The following is a 15,319-nucleotide window of genomic DNA, read 5'->3' as shown; positions in this document are numbered from 1 at the left end:
ATGTATATGTCTAACAACATTTGTGGTAGGGTATGAGCTTTCGTGAGTCACAGCTCACTTCAGATACAGCTAGAATGTGAGTCCATCTGTGCCTATATCTTGGAGAGTAGAGGGATTTCAGATGCTGAATGACAATTGCTAGTAAATGACAATGTATCCACCTGGATTGAATCAAAACCTAGGCTTCTTGTCTTAATACCAGTGCTGATTTCTCCACACCTACTACCTCTCTGCATATCCCACCTAATCCAATCACACTTGCTACTGTCATTCACCAGCTATTGTCACTTAGGAATTGCCGAAACTCTATGGTTTTATCATAAAGCTTTCTAGAGCTACCTTAATCGCTTCTGAGTTGTACCCGGAAGTGATGTATTTAAGTCAGTGACACAGCTGTTTTTCGTTTTATTTTCTTCCACCACCCCTCTGAGAAGCAGTGGACAATGGAGCTTGCCAGCAGGAGGTAATCACACCATAGCTGGAGACCTGGCAAGCCTAGATAGAACATACAAGATAGATAGGAATCAAATTGTGTGTAAATAGGCAAGAGGAAAAACGGCACAAGAGGGGACAACTTGGAAAGGAGAAGTAGCTGGCAAAGAAAGTTTTAAGCTCCCTCTCCTTCCACTACTTTCTTTTCAAATTTCACCCCCAATTACTTTTCTTTCTCAAATAAAAAAAAATCAGGGTTCTGTTACACCCATTTTTTCCTTTCTCACAATGTTCGTCCCCCTGGCAGTATGGATGAAAGTAAACAGGAACTGAACGGACATTGTTGGTGATTAGGCTCCCTGTAGAGTTAGAAAGCTGAAGCCACATGAAGAATATAGCAAGTGCCTCCATTTCACAGGGCCTCTCAGTGGTTGTGAGGTAAAATAGCATACGGTCATTCAGGACTTATTTCTATTGGAGTGAGTATGGGAAGCTTGTTTCTGACTTTTATTAAATGACCCATCGTTGCTATTCAAGGTGGTTATTATTCTGAGGCACTGTGCCTTCTCTCCAAGTCGGCTTTAACTGCTATTAGAGGGCATTCTCAGGTTATCCTGTGCTTATAGTGAATTCTGAATTCCATTTGTCTCTGTCTACATAAAATGAAACAGAGGTGATCTATTAGATTGTGGTTGTCCATGGATTCATTTCCTAATTTTCTAAAGTTTTCCTCAGTGTGCTGATTTATATATATTTTTAAGAAAAACCCTAAGTTGGCTTGTTTTTATCATGAAAATGGCTACAAAGGAACTGTGGCCCAGTGGTCTGAACTATTTTTGCTTTGACATTGACCCAAACTGAACAATCTAATTGACAGAGAACCTTAGGCAGAGGATAGGAGTTGGAAATTGAACTCTAGCTTTTACGAGACTTCTTATATGCCGAATATGATGGAACTAGCCTTTACCAGGCAAGCACAAGTAATCAATAACTCCAAAATGGGCCCAGGTGCAGCAGCATCTGAAACCTGAAAACCCATAAAAGCAACAAAAAAAAAAATCCACAGATGTAAAATGGCTGTAAACTGTCTGCGTGCATCAGCCCCTCTGCCAAAAGCTTTTAGATGTTCTGGGAAGAGTGCCTGGAATTGTACGTTAGAATCGTTTTTTGAAAGATCATCCTAGCCATTGGTAGTTGCCGGGGGAAATAGCATACTAATGATAAATTGAACATGCTCTGGAGTATAGCACAGTGGGTAATGGAAGTTGATGGTGGGACTGTTGAAGGGAAAGAACTGGTCAAAGTCTGGTGAAAGGCTCCAGTCTTGGCCAAAGAAAGGGTAAGTGGTGTGCTGTGACTGGTGTCTTCAAGATCATTTCAGGTGGCTAGCATGGTAGAAGTAGAAGCACACGAAAGACCAACATAACTTCCATGGTTGGGTGCGGGAAGCACCATGCTTCAGTGGTGCCATTCTTACTTAACTGGCTGTTTCCAGAAGTTGGTGCTGTGGGTTTCAGAGTTCGTCTGGAGAATGAGAGTGCTGTGACGGCTAAACCCATAAAGGTCAAAAACCAGGAAGACCTTGCAGTTCCTGGGCTCTTCCAACTGCCAGGATCTATCAAGAGACAAGCTGCCAGCCATGGTTGCCAAGCTGGAAGCCCAGATGGCCCATGGACAGAACTAAGGCTACTGAGGAACCCACTAAGACCGGCTTATTGCCAGGGATCCCACATCACCCCCAGAAACTCAAGAGCAAAGAAGATGAAAACCCAGCTGGAATCTCATCTCAGATGGTGGAGTGCGCAACTGACCTCCCAGGGCCTCTTCTATGCATAAGTCCTCAAAAGATCATTAGGGGCTTCACTGGATGCTAGACAGAGTCCAGGTTTCAGGCTACTGTTACACCTGCAGGCACTCTTTCCTATAAGAGTCTGAGGGCCAAGATAGAAGTGACCAATGACACTTGAACGGCAAGTGAACAGACTCACATGTATTCCTTCCTGTTCACTTGCGCTCCACTTGCACTCCACTCGATACGTGATACGTGATTGGCCCTCGGTCCAGCTCTGCCTGTTGTGGGATCAGCAGGTATGATAGTGCTGGTCATTCTTGCCTGTTTTGACTGTGTTTGTGAGAACTTCTGCCTACCCCAGGTGTAAGCAGGACAAGGGGACTCCTATTTGGCCCTGTAGAATTGGCATGCCGGATTCCATTGTGGCATTTTGGCATCTAGAGATATCCTTTCCCTAGTCAGTTGTTCTTTCCCCAGTAATGGGGGCCAGCACACCATGGGACCCTGGTAAATATAAGAAGAAAAATTCCTCCACATACCTGAACCCTGGTGGTATTATACGGTTTGCATTTTGGACAAGCTCCCCCCAACTCTGTGAGGATTTGGGTCAGGGCTCTCTACCTGCTAAAATGGAGGCTAGACTGGTGACGTGGTGAACTGCCCTTTACTGCCTGAGAAGCCCCCAACCCTGTGAAAGGAGGTTTAGGGTGGCAAAAGGCTTGGGAGGGTCCACCATTGTTGGTTACAAGAAACTTATCACCTCTGTGCTGCAAAATCAGCACAGCTACCCATTATTTCTGGGCACAGTTCAAAGTGCTGCTTCTTACCTTTAAGGTCCTAAAAGGTTTGGGGACAGGCTATCTGAAGGACTGTCTCTTCCTGTACTATCCAGCCGACCAGTTAAGATCTATCTCCGGATTCTGCCTGTCAAATCCTGCCCTCTATGCCCTGCCTTCAGAGGTGAGGTGTGTTGAAAGAGGAGGATTCGGCACTGTCCCCTTCCTCAGGTTTCGGAGGGTGACAAACCAAAAAGTTAGAAAGATAGAGAGGTCAGGGCAGTCTGTTTACTGTTTACTGTCCCTTTGATATGTAGATTGCTATTATCAGGATTTCCTCCTCCTGACTTCCTCCCTCTCACCTCTTCTCTTCCTGGCTTTGTTCCAGGCAACATCTCTCTCGTTTTCCTCCCTCCAGCTTGGAAATATGGCTGCAGGACTTGTCCTAGCATCCATGCCCATCCTTAGACTAGATAGGTAGTTAGGATCTGTCTCTCCTCCTTTCCTATCAGAGTGCGGAGTTCCTACAATAAAGAACTCTTATTTCCTTTCTAAATATAAACAAATATATGCTTTGTTATTTTCTCTCCTGCACACACACCAACCAGCAGAACCAGCTCACAACCACCTATAATCACGCTTTCTATGCCAAACAATAGACTCTGCTAACGGCCCAAACAAGGAATCCTTTAATTAGGTTTCCGGGGCCAACATACAATTTATTTATCAAGGTGAGTGGTGACTAGAGATGGGCACAAATGAACCATGCAGTTCGTGGTTTGTTGCATTTCACGAACAACGACCTGCCCTGGTTCACGAACTGGTTTGTTTGTTTGTGAAAACATCACATCCAGATCAGCAAATCGTCACTTCTGGGTCAGCAGAAGGTCACTCCCAGGCCAGCAGAAGGCCACTTCTGGGTCAGCAGGTCTGCAGGAAGTCCATCCACTGTTGCCCAGGAAACTGATTGATTGGCTCCAGGCTATCCGCTGTGACGAACTAAAAAACGAACCAAATGAACCAGCCTAAAGTTTGTTGCACTTCATCAGAAATGGGCTCTGACATATCACCAGTTCGCGAACCACTAACCAGCCCAGTTCATCACGAACGTTGGTTCGTATTTCAGTTCGTGCCTATCTCTAGTGGTGACTAGAGACCAGGCATTCTGCAATGGCACCTTGCCTTTGAAATGCCCTGCCATGCTCTTGAGGCTTGCCTGGCACGTATCTTATTGTCTTTTAGATGCCAGATTAAAAAATTATTTTTACCCAGGCTTTTAATTAGGGGCTTTATCTTTCCAGTTATTCTATGGTCTACTTCTGGTCTGTTTTATGGATAATTTTATGTTGCCTTTATGTTCCTGGGCTTGTTTTAAAGGCTTGTGCTTTTTTAATATTGATAATTTTTAATATTGATAATTATATTTTAATATAGATAGTTTGGTGTAGTGGTTAAGAGCGCAGGACTCTAATCTGGAGAACCAAGTTTGATTCCCCAGTCCTCCGCTTGAAGCCAGCTGGGTGACCTTGGGTCAGTCACAGCTTCTCAGAGTTCTCTCTGCCCAACCCACCTCACAGGGTGATTGTTGTCATGGGGATAATAATGATATACTTTGTAAACAGCTCTGAGTGGGCGTTAAGTTGTCCTGAAGGGCGGTATATAAATTGAATGTTTTTGTTGTTGTTTTAATTGTAAACTGCCTCAAGCAGGACTCTGGATATACAGCAAACAAGTCTCCTGAATAAATATTCAGAGGCCCCGTATTTAGAAGCTGCTCCCAGAAGATCTTTTCCTTCCCTAGCTATGAATTTTTTACATTTGGCACTTCCTAAGTGAGTTTGATTCTATATTTTGAGTCAAATACACAGCGCTAAATTTGTTGAAGCGTTGCCCAAACTGCTGTTACAAACATGCCTCCTCTTCTGACATCCTACTCAAAGAATAGGCAGGCACAAAACTGAGGCGTACAGTTTCTCTTGATGACTTGTGCCCATCTGTTAAGGTGGCACCATGCCCACTAGGGTATATAATGCCAACTTTCACATCGCCAAGGTGCCAACAAAGACAGCACCTAGGCTATGCTAGGGAACAGCCTGTACAAGAGCAAGAGAGTGACATGGCTCCTGCCAGAAGATCCCCCTGTTTGCAAACAGAGCCAGCTTTGGGTGGCATGGTTCATTACACGGAGATCCATCTGGAGCTACTTGCAGGCGCATATCCCATGCCTGCCTCTGTTTATTTATGCTATTATTTGGCCCCATGGCTTCCCTCAGTACTTTGGAGTTCTCCATGCTGCCTAGAAGTGGCTGGAGAATGGTGCTCATTCACAGTTTTTTTAATTATGCAGGGGAAACTGTAAATCATCTGTAGCAACATTTTTAATTTTCCATAGACAGCTGGCTGATCACATGATGACGTGGGCCTTCTTCCCTCTGTTCTAGCTGTTACTTCCTATTGAGTAAGCCAGAAATGACAGCAAATCTCAGCACTACTTGCACTTCTCAGAAGGAAAATCGAAAAGAGTCCAGTAGCACCTTTAAGACTAACCAACTTTACTGTAGCATAAGCTTTCGAGAACCACAGTTCTCTTCATCACTTGCATCTGACAAAGAGAACGGTGATTCTCAAAAGATGCTACAGTAAAGTTGGTTAGTCTTAAAGGTGCTACTGGACTCTTTTCAATTTTGCTACTACTAACAGCTAACTCCTCTGGATCTACTTCTCAGAAGGAAATCTCTAGGCCTTTTTGAATCTGCTTTGAGACCCAATCTATCGAACTGTTACGTTTTTTACCCCACTTTTCCTACAAAGAGCTCGGGGTGATTTATCTCCTATTTATCCTATGTGAGAGTTACTAGCCCTATGTCACACAGGGCTCAATGGAGGTTGATTGTGTATATTGGGAGGAAGGATTCAAACCCAGTGCTTTTTGGAATTATTAGCCTATTGCAGTCTGTAGATTTTGCTCTCACTTCTTTCTCTCTCTGTCTGTCAGACAATTATACCCCAAGTTTCTCCCCAGTGGGGACCTAGAGAAGCTATCATCATCATCATCATCATCATCATCATCACTATTGTTATTATTGTGCCTTTCTCACTGAAACCCAAGGCAGATTACACAGTGCAAGTGAAAATATAATACAATCAACAGATAGGGCATTCACTGAGCAAAGTATAATAATGAACAACAGTTATGACTAGAGATGGGCACGAACCAGAAAAAAAACAAACCGTGCGGTTCGTGGTTCATCACATTCCACAAACCATGAACCACGAACTTTCACGAACCTGGGCCGTTTCCAGACGGCTTACCTGCCTCCGGAACGTTGCACCATCTTGCGGGGAAAACGCGAAATATCGCATTTCCTCGCAAGAGTTTTGCGCGACGTTGTGCAAAACTCGCGTGAGAAAACGCGATATTTCGCATTTTCCCCGCAAGATGGTGCAACGTTCCGGAGGCAGGTAAGCCGTCTGGAAACGGCCCTCCTCTGGTTCACAAACCAGTTTGTTTGGTTCATGAAAATGTCACACCCAGGTCAGCAAATTGTCACTTCTGGGCCAGCAGAAGGCCACTTCCAGGTCAGCAGAAGGTCTGCAGGAAGTCCATCCCCTCTTGCCTAGGAAACTGATTGATCAGTGCCAGGCTGTCTGCAGTGACAAACCAAAAAAATGAACCAAATGACCAGCCTAAAGGACTCTGACGAACCACTGGTTTGCGAACCACGAACTGGCTTAATTCGTCACGAACTTTGGTTTGTATTTCGGTTCGTGCCCATCTCTAGTTATGACATTCAGTGAAAGGGGTACAATAGGGTATGGTAGCAGAAAATTTGAAAAACAGGCATAAAGCCGAGCACAGAGATGAAATCTTTCTGAAACAAAGCATAAGTAATTTATCTGACATGTTTAGCAATGTGGAAACTCTCTAGTATGTGCATGTCTGCATCAGCTGACAGTACCCAGCCGAGTAGCATGTAGTCTGTGTCCCTGCCAATGCATCTCTCTGAGCTACTTCTTACGACACAGTTCTATAATCTGGGGAGAAAGCCTTCTTGAATAATTTAGTTTTGCATTTTTTGTGGAAAGCCAGGAGAGTGGGAGCTTTCCTGATCTCCTCAGGTATTCCCGTTTCATAAAGTGGGGACTACCACAGAGAAAGCGCATGTGTGGGCACCCATTGATTTTGCCCAACTGCAGGCCTGTAGCTGCAGAAGGCCCTGTCCAGATAAGTGAAGCTGATGTGGCGGAACATAGTGGAAGACACAGTCACACAGATATAAGGGGCGGAGGCCATGAAGGGCTTTGAATGTGATCGTCAGGACCTTGAATTGAGCCCGGTAACTGATGGGAAGCCAATGGAGTGATTGCAGAATGGGAGTGATATGCCTGCTCCATCTAGTTCCTGAGAATAAATGAGCTGCAGCTGCAGTACTCTGCACCGGCTGGAGTCTCTGAGTCACCACTGAGTGGAGGCCTATGTAGAGTGCATTGCACTAGTCTAGGGTTGCCTGATCCCCTTACCCTCCCAGCAGGAGGCAGGTAGACCTGACTCTTCCCTTCTTTCTTCCCTTCTTCATTTTTTATTTGTGCGTGCTGTGCGCACACAGTCCCACGACTGTGCAGTGACAGCACTCCCAGTGACATCACACCACAGGTACAGGGCGTGCACCCACTTCACAGCAGGCCAATTTGGGCTACAAACAAGCCCCCATTTGGCCTGTTTGGGGCCAAAATCGGCCTATGGCAAAGCGTGAGAGTGCTCCTGGGGCGGTGCGATGATGTCATTGATGTCATCGCACCACCCCTGGAGCACGCCCAGTAAGCCCATTCCTGTGTCTTCCTCCCCCACTGGCCAGGTAAGTGGAGGCAAGGGGCAGAGGATGAAAATGGGATCTCCTGCCCCCACCAGGGGAATGGGATCCCTACAATAGTCTAATCTCGATGTTACTGTGCTATGAATCTAAGTGGCCAGATCTGCCGTGTGGAGGTAGAGGGCCATCTTCCAGGCTAATCTGAGTTGTGAGAAGGCCTTTTTTTTTTGCAGCTACATCTACCGGCTTCTCTAGCAGTGGTTCTAAACATTGCATCAGACTATATTTGCATGCTAAATTCACATACATTTTAAAAGCCGCATATATTTTAAAAAGACACACTTCATGGGCAGCACCACAGAACAAAAGGGGGAAATGAAAGTTAGCAGTATTTTTTTCCTGGTAGGAGAATCCCAGTATGCCGCTTCATCAGGGGGATATAGAAGTTCATTGTCTTAGCTGGCTCCATAGAGAACTAATACCAGATTGTCCCGGCAGTATATCAATATAGTGATCCTCCCCCCGCCCCCACCACTATTAACAAGTTTAGTTCAGAATGGATTGGGATACTCCAGCTGGAACAAAGAATTTGTCTTATGTAGCTGCTAGGGCTTTCTGTTTGTTTCCATATATTTTAACAGGCAATTTAGAACTTCTGCCTCCTCGGCAGAATAGCCAGGGGATGGAAGTGCCACATTTCCTTCACTACCAACTCCCAGAGAGGGCCGTACCACAAAGCCAGGCACAGGGTGCAGGCAGCTTGAGCAAGTTGGCATTTGGTTCATGACCCACATACACACACGCCAAAAAACACAAATGAGCACTGATGCAGTAAACTAAGTTCTTCACACAATGTTCACAAAAATAATTTTTAAGTGAATTTGAGAGTAATATACAAAAGTGAAATACAACATGTGAAATTCTAAAACATCATAATCACTATAGTATCATCACAGTCAATTAAACACAGCAAGATGTTACAACACCGAGTAGCGTGTGTATCCTCAGAAGGGGGAAGAATCCCAAGAGTTCTCTTATGAGCTATCTTCAATCAGTATACTGAGGATTCCTGCTGAAACCGCAGGGGCAGATGAAAAGTCCCTCCAGAAATAGTGGAAAGGAGCTGGAAGACTGGGAGGAGAAAATGGAATGTGCAGGTGGAGAACAGCAACCGGGAGCCCCCGAGGGGGACCTCCCCGCCCGACAAGCCTCCGGGTATCTCAAGCTTGTTTCATGAGCACTTCTTCACGGGGCGTGGTTTCTCCTACCACGATGGTATTTCTCTAAACAACGAATAAAGGCAAAATGCAACGTCTGCCATCATAATCCTTACCAAACCACCTCCCCAGGTCCCAAACACTCACCCGACTCTCCCACAAACTCTTTCACGTGCTGAAACTCTGCGCACTTCCAGGGACCGCCTCAATCCCGCTACGCCAACCCCAATTATATTCTAAAATGACTGGTACACTTAAAGCAATACACACAGCAAGGTCACAGATTGTGGTCTGTAAGAAGCTACAGTACCAGAGGTCTAAAAATGATTAAAATATATATAAAGAGAAATATATAAAGAGAAATACACGTAATACAAAATTACAAAAATGTGAAAAAGATTATTGTAATTACAAAATAAAAAAACATCATTACGGCAATTGGACATATGTTATAAGGAATGAACAAGCAACAAACAACACATAAAAAAACATAGCAAAGACAGGATGCAGGCTACATTCCTGTTTCAATGTATAAATCTTCATCAGTCATTAGCAACCCCGTGCAAATAATTTTGAAGACAAAAATTCAGAAGCTAATAGGCAACTTCAAAGAATAAATATCATGATCTCAATCTTCATCTATCAAAAACGATCTTGCACTTGTATATTTGGAAGCCAGAGACTCAAAAAACAATTCATAGTTTCCAAGACCAACAACGTAGCTCATATCTAAAGGGCAACTTTTTAAAGTATTATATGCACATGCAGGAAAATCCAATTGTGAATTACTGCTATAGCGCAAGAAGGGGAAGATGGGAAGGTACACCTCTGCCAGCTGAGAAACATCTGAGCTGAGCTTTTGTCTTCCTTTTCTGTTCCAGGTATGAAGCCTAGGCATGGCCAGAGGCTCTTTACCAGGAGGGGGAATGTTGGGATGAACATCTGTTCCATCTGCTTAAGATCCAAATTGACCTTGGTTGCTTCCACACATCCTTAATGAGACGGCCTGCTAAATGGAACTTTTGTGGGTTATCTCACTCATTACATATGTCATCGTTTCCCATGCGCCAACGGGTAGTGATAATCTCTTTTTTAAAGTGTTTTTTCATGAAACTTGTTTTGTTCCATTTTCATTTTTGATGCTGCTTTTTTTGCGTGATTATCTACCGTATCAATGCATCTGGAGGCTTTTTTGTGCTTTTGAAGTGCCCTCTTACAATCCCCAACCCCTCCTCTTGTCATTACTCCTCCCACACAAGTGTCTGGTTCACATGCGCGATCATATAATTCCTCCCCCCCCTTTTTTTTTACTTTTTTTAATGGGCCTTGCGCTATAACGATGCAGTGCTTGCTATATCGGATCACTCAGCAATCAGACACTCAGTCTAGGAACAACATTGGGAATGGAATGCCATTTCTGATTTTATTTCAAACTAGTATTAAAGCCTGTTGTTTTGGAAAATATAATAGCCCTTGCAGCACTTCCCCCCAACCCCGCGCCTATCCCCACGGCATTGGTCAAGGTGGGGATCGAGGAAGAGAGCAGGGGCTCCCTCCTCTGACTGCTCGGCCGCCGCTTGGCTTGTGTGTGGCCCTCCCAAGGTGGCAGGGAACACCACCCCTGCTGCCATGGGATGTTGGGAGGGCCTCACCGCTGCGCTAAGCCTTCCCGCAGCCCATGCTGAGCTCTTACAGGCCTCTGGAGGCCCCAAGGAGGCAGCAGAGAGGTAAACCATTTTGCTCCTCACTCACTTCTTATCCCTGCATACTGCGCCTCTGCGGGGATAAGGAGTGAGTGCTAGGGAACATGGTTTGCCATTTATATAATAGGATATGAAATCACACAATTGTGCTACTCTACTCTTTGCATATTTATTAAGCACTTTCGCGTTCAAAACTTTGAGGGGGAAATCAACGGTAGGGAACAGAGTACTACGCATGCCCAATTTCTACAGAAGCTGAAAGACAGGACAACAATATAGCGCAATCCCGCATGCACTCAAAAAAGGAAAGTTTGGTGGGAATGCACCAACGTCATTTGTGACAAGGTGCAGAAAGAACACGCTTTCTGTTTGGGGGCTTTTTTCCCCCAGCTACGAACACACACAAGATACGCATGAGGACGCTGAGTGTGGAAGGTGAGTTCCAAAAGTGGGTCGGGAAGACTTGGTTTCGGGACAGAGAAAGCCCAAAGAAAAAGGAACATGTGGAAACAACCTTTCTGTTTTTACTTCCTCTTGAAGGTATGTAAGCCTGGACATGGTCAGAGGCATGAGCTGAAGTCAAGAGCCAAAAAGTTCTTTCCCTTGGCTTGCAGCCTATGGCCTTGAATTAGCCCACCCACTTGATCCTTCTGAACCACTCCGAGATATCGCTTGGTATTTTGTTTGTTTGCTTATATGGGTTTTCCACTCAGGTTCTTTGGCAAAACTTGGATGCTATTGAAAAGCAGCTTTCTCCCCACCACCACCACCACCACCTTCCAACAGCATTGTGGTTAGCCTTGCCAGGCACCCACCTATGGCAGGCAAACTCCCATCAATTTATGCTTGTGCCCACCTACTGCCAGCTGATCAATGGGAGGAGGCAGGCTGGGGAAATGGGCATGCTGTGTGTGCACGCTCACATCCTCGCCTGATAATGTCACTTCTGGTGCAACCTGGAAGCAATGGCATTGCATAGGGATGATTCTTTAACATTTGGTCCAAAATATAGCATTTTCTCTGGGTTTGGAGCTGAGAGTTAGAGTCGGTGGTGACACAGCATCGTTGCTTTTGGGTTGGGCCACAAGTGACATCATCAGCTAGAAACACAAGTGTGCAAGTGCACCAGTAAAACCAGTAAGTTCCCAACACCATACCTCCTGCCAGTTGCTGGGGGACCTGGCAAATTTTTGGTATGTCCACGTACCTCCTGTCTTTTCCTCTTCTTTTCTGCTGTCTTCCCCAAATCTACTTTACTATGCACTAGAGGAATTCTGAATGGCGCGATTTGTGGTTCATTGCATTTCACAAACGGTGAACCACAAACTTTCACGAACTTGCCCCGGTTTGCAAACCGGTTCGTTTGGTTCATGGTTCATCACTTCTGGGGGCCCTAGAATGCCCCCCATCACAGTCAGAGATGCCAACCTTGCAGGGACTCTTTAGCAGGCTCACCCTCCAAGTTTGGCAAAGATTGCCTTTCAGATATCCGAGTTATAGACCCCCCCCCAAAGCAGGTGCCCCCAGGAGAGTTCCATTAGATATAATGGGAGCCATGAATGTCAACTGACTTGCATTCACTCCGTTGGAATTCATTGTAGGCAGCACCAAAAAGTTGCGGGATGGAGTTAGAGAATTTTCCTCTGAGAATGGAATAATGGCCCCCAAGACGCATGATGGTGGCCGCCCCCTCCTCACAGGCCTGGGAGGCAGTCAACATACTGGACCGCCTCCCTTCCCTGGGTACGTGCACTGTGGGGCTTCCACTCCTGTTTCTGCTCCTTTTCTCCCCATCAGCCAGGTAAGAGGTGGGAGGAGCAGAGACTAGGAGCAGTGAATCCCCTACCCGCACCAGGGGAATGGGATCCCTAAGGTAACGGCCGTTTCTGAGGATGAATATTATGACAACACATCCTTACTGAGCTCCCTCCCCTCTTCAAGCTCGACCTTCCCCAAGCACCACCCTCTAATCTCCAGGAATTTCCCTAATTAGAGTTGGCAACCCTATTCTTAGGCCTAATTCAGATGTAATTCCTGAATTGCAGGCCAGACCTGAAAGTGGGTAACCCTACCTAAGAAGGTCTATGGCCAAGGAATGCCTCAGAAAATAGATCTGTGAACGATTTAGAGGAATGAGGGAAAGAGATCAGCAAAGGAAGGGCTCTCAAAGAGGAGGGAAATCTGGAAGACTGCCAGTGTGGTACATGACTGAAAGCTATGAAAAACGAATCTTGAAGTTTATATATGGAAGCTTGCAATTACCAGCAAAATCTTGTCAGGTCTCGTACAAAAAACACCCGAAGAAGAAATTTAGCTGCAGCACGAGGTATGATGATGAGCAGGGGATACATGATACTAATTTGTGTAATTAGCAACAGAAATTGCTTTTTCGGATGAAGATCTGTGTGCATTTGCCTGCCATAGACTTTTTGCCGTTTTCTCCACTCATAGTTATGCAAACAGATAATGATCACCTTTGGACTCGTCAGCAACCACCACAGCCTGAACAAAGCATATGCATGATAGTTATGAATATAACCTTCATCAGAACAATGGGACAGCCCTTAAAGACTTTTTTAGGCCCAGGGTGCCTTCTCCTCCTTACCCAGATAATATTACACAGAAAACTAAAGGGATGTTTCACATGTTAGTGTGCATATCGAGGAACTGTGTCCCCCTCCACCAGAAAGCCAGAAGAGGGAGCAGGTTCTCTTCTACCAGGATAGAGTACATCAGCTACAAAGGTCTGTAGGACTGGCTTTCCCCTTGCATTCCCAATTTTTCCTGAAAAGGATCCTCTCCTTGACAGCAGCCCTGACCTGTATAGGCCAGGTGAGCCTGATTTCATCAGATCTCAGAAGCTAAGCAGGGTCGCCCTTGGTTAGAAATCGGATGGGAGACCTCCAATGAACACCAGGGTTGTAGAGGCAGGCAATGGTAAACCCCCTCTGTTAGTCTTTTGCCATGAAAACCCCATCAGGGGTCACCATAAGTCAACTCTGACTTGAGGGCTCTCTCCACCACCTCCACCACCTTGACAGCAGCAGCAAGCACCATTAAGCAATAGTGGTTGGTGGCTCTCTCAAGCAAAGGCTTCACTCCAGCACAGATGAAGTGATGAATAAACCAATCCTGCAAGTCCATTCAGCCCCCACCACGTGGGCTGACTGCTGCGTCATCTAGATACTCATCTAAGCCGAGGGGGAATTCAAATACACGAGTTCTTTCTTTAGTAAGGGTTTTGTGTGTGAGGGGCTTGACACATGGCGCAATTAACTGTTCCAGGTAGGCAGCCTGCTAATACAAGGAGCAGTAACCCTCAAGCAAACACGAGAGTACAAATCCCAGGGGAATTTGCTCCGCGCTCCAGTGCCAATCCAGGGAGAGTTATTAGCATTGTCAGCTCAGTGCTTAGAATCCCTTGGTCAATTCTTTCTGCTAGCTGAACGTCACATCTGTTGCCTGCACACACACAGCCCAGATTGCGTTGGCAGACGGCACACTCTGTGGAGAGACCAACACTCATGGATCAATGAATCGCTTTCAGGGTAGTCAGTCTTTCCATCACTGTCACTAGTCATGGGTCCTTCCCAAATATTCTCTTTGTGGTCAGCCTGGATGTGGTAAGGTGAAAATCAGTGAGATAAAACATAGATATTTTTTAACAATTCCTTTTTCATGGGTAGGCTTTGGCAGAATTTCAATATGGGCCATAAACTGGCCTCTTTGGCTGTTTCCACCCTGCTCAACTTCAATCGGAACACCATGGAACGTTGCGAAAAAAACACGGAAGATAGCGTTTTCTCACACAAGTTTTGTGCAACGCTGTGCAAGACTAGCACGAGAAAACGCTATCTTCTGGGTTTTGTTTGCAACGTTCCGCAGCGTTCCGATTGAAGGTGAGTGGTGTGGAAACGGCCTTTATCGAGTAGTGCAAGGTATGCTCTATTGTGTTAGCTAGGTGAACGAATGAGCATGTTTCACAAACTACTTCATCTACAATCAGGGCACTCTTTGTCAATAAAGCCAGGAAGAGCCTAGAGGCACTGCAACTTCTAAGCTGTGTATTTGTTTGCTTTTCCTCTCGGGTATAAATTCTTGGCAAAGCTAGAGGAAGAGACAAAACACAAGACCCAATGGTCTTGGCTTTTAGGCTGTGGCTCATGCCATGTGGGTCGAACAGGATGGCCCACGGAAGTCAGGACTGGACCAAGACACAGTTGGTTACTTTTGTTTGTAAATTTAAACCGAATTTGGACTGTATTTTTATTGTATTTTATTGCAGTAACCAACTTTGGTTTCCTTTGGGGAAAAAGACAGCCAATAAATATACAACCTACCTGGTTAACTATGTGGTCAGTCATATTTCACAGAAGGGATATGCTCTGTCACCGATGTCTCCTCTATGTCCTTGAGCATTTCTTATTCATATGTATGTACGGATGCATTTTGTTCATTCATGTTTCCCTCACCTTTCCCATTAACACAAAGCCTTGAGCAATTACCAAAGAGAAAGCTGATATACAAACAGTTCTGAACATGTCCCCAGTATTGCCTGCCCTGGAAATTTTGGGGAAATTCCAGTCTT

Source organism: Eublepharis macularius, chromosome 1 (genome assembly GCF_028583425.1).
Source record: "Eublepharis macularius isolate TG4126 chromosome 1, MPM_Emac_v1.0, whole genome shotgun sequence".
Classification (NCBI taxonomy): Eukaryota; Metazoa; Chordata; class Lepidosauria; order Squamata; family Eublepharidae; genus Eublepharis; species Eublepharis macularius.
The sequence above is the reverse complement of the archived record's forward strand: the minus strand, read 5'-3'. Positions refer to the sequence as shown.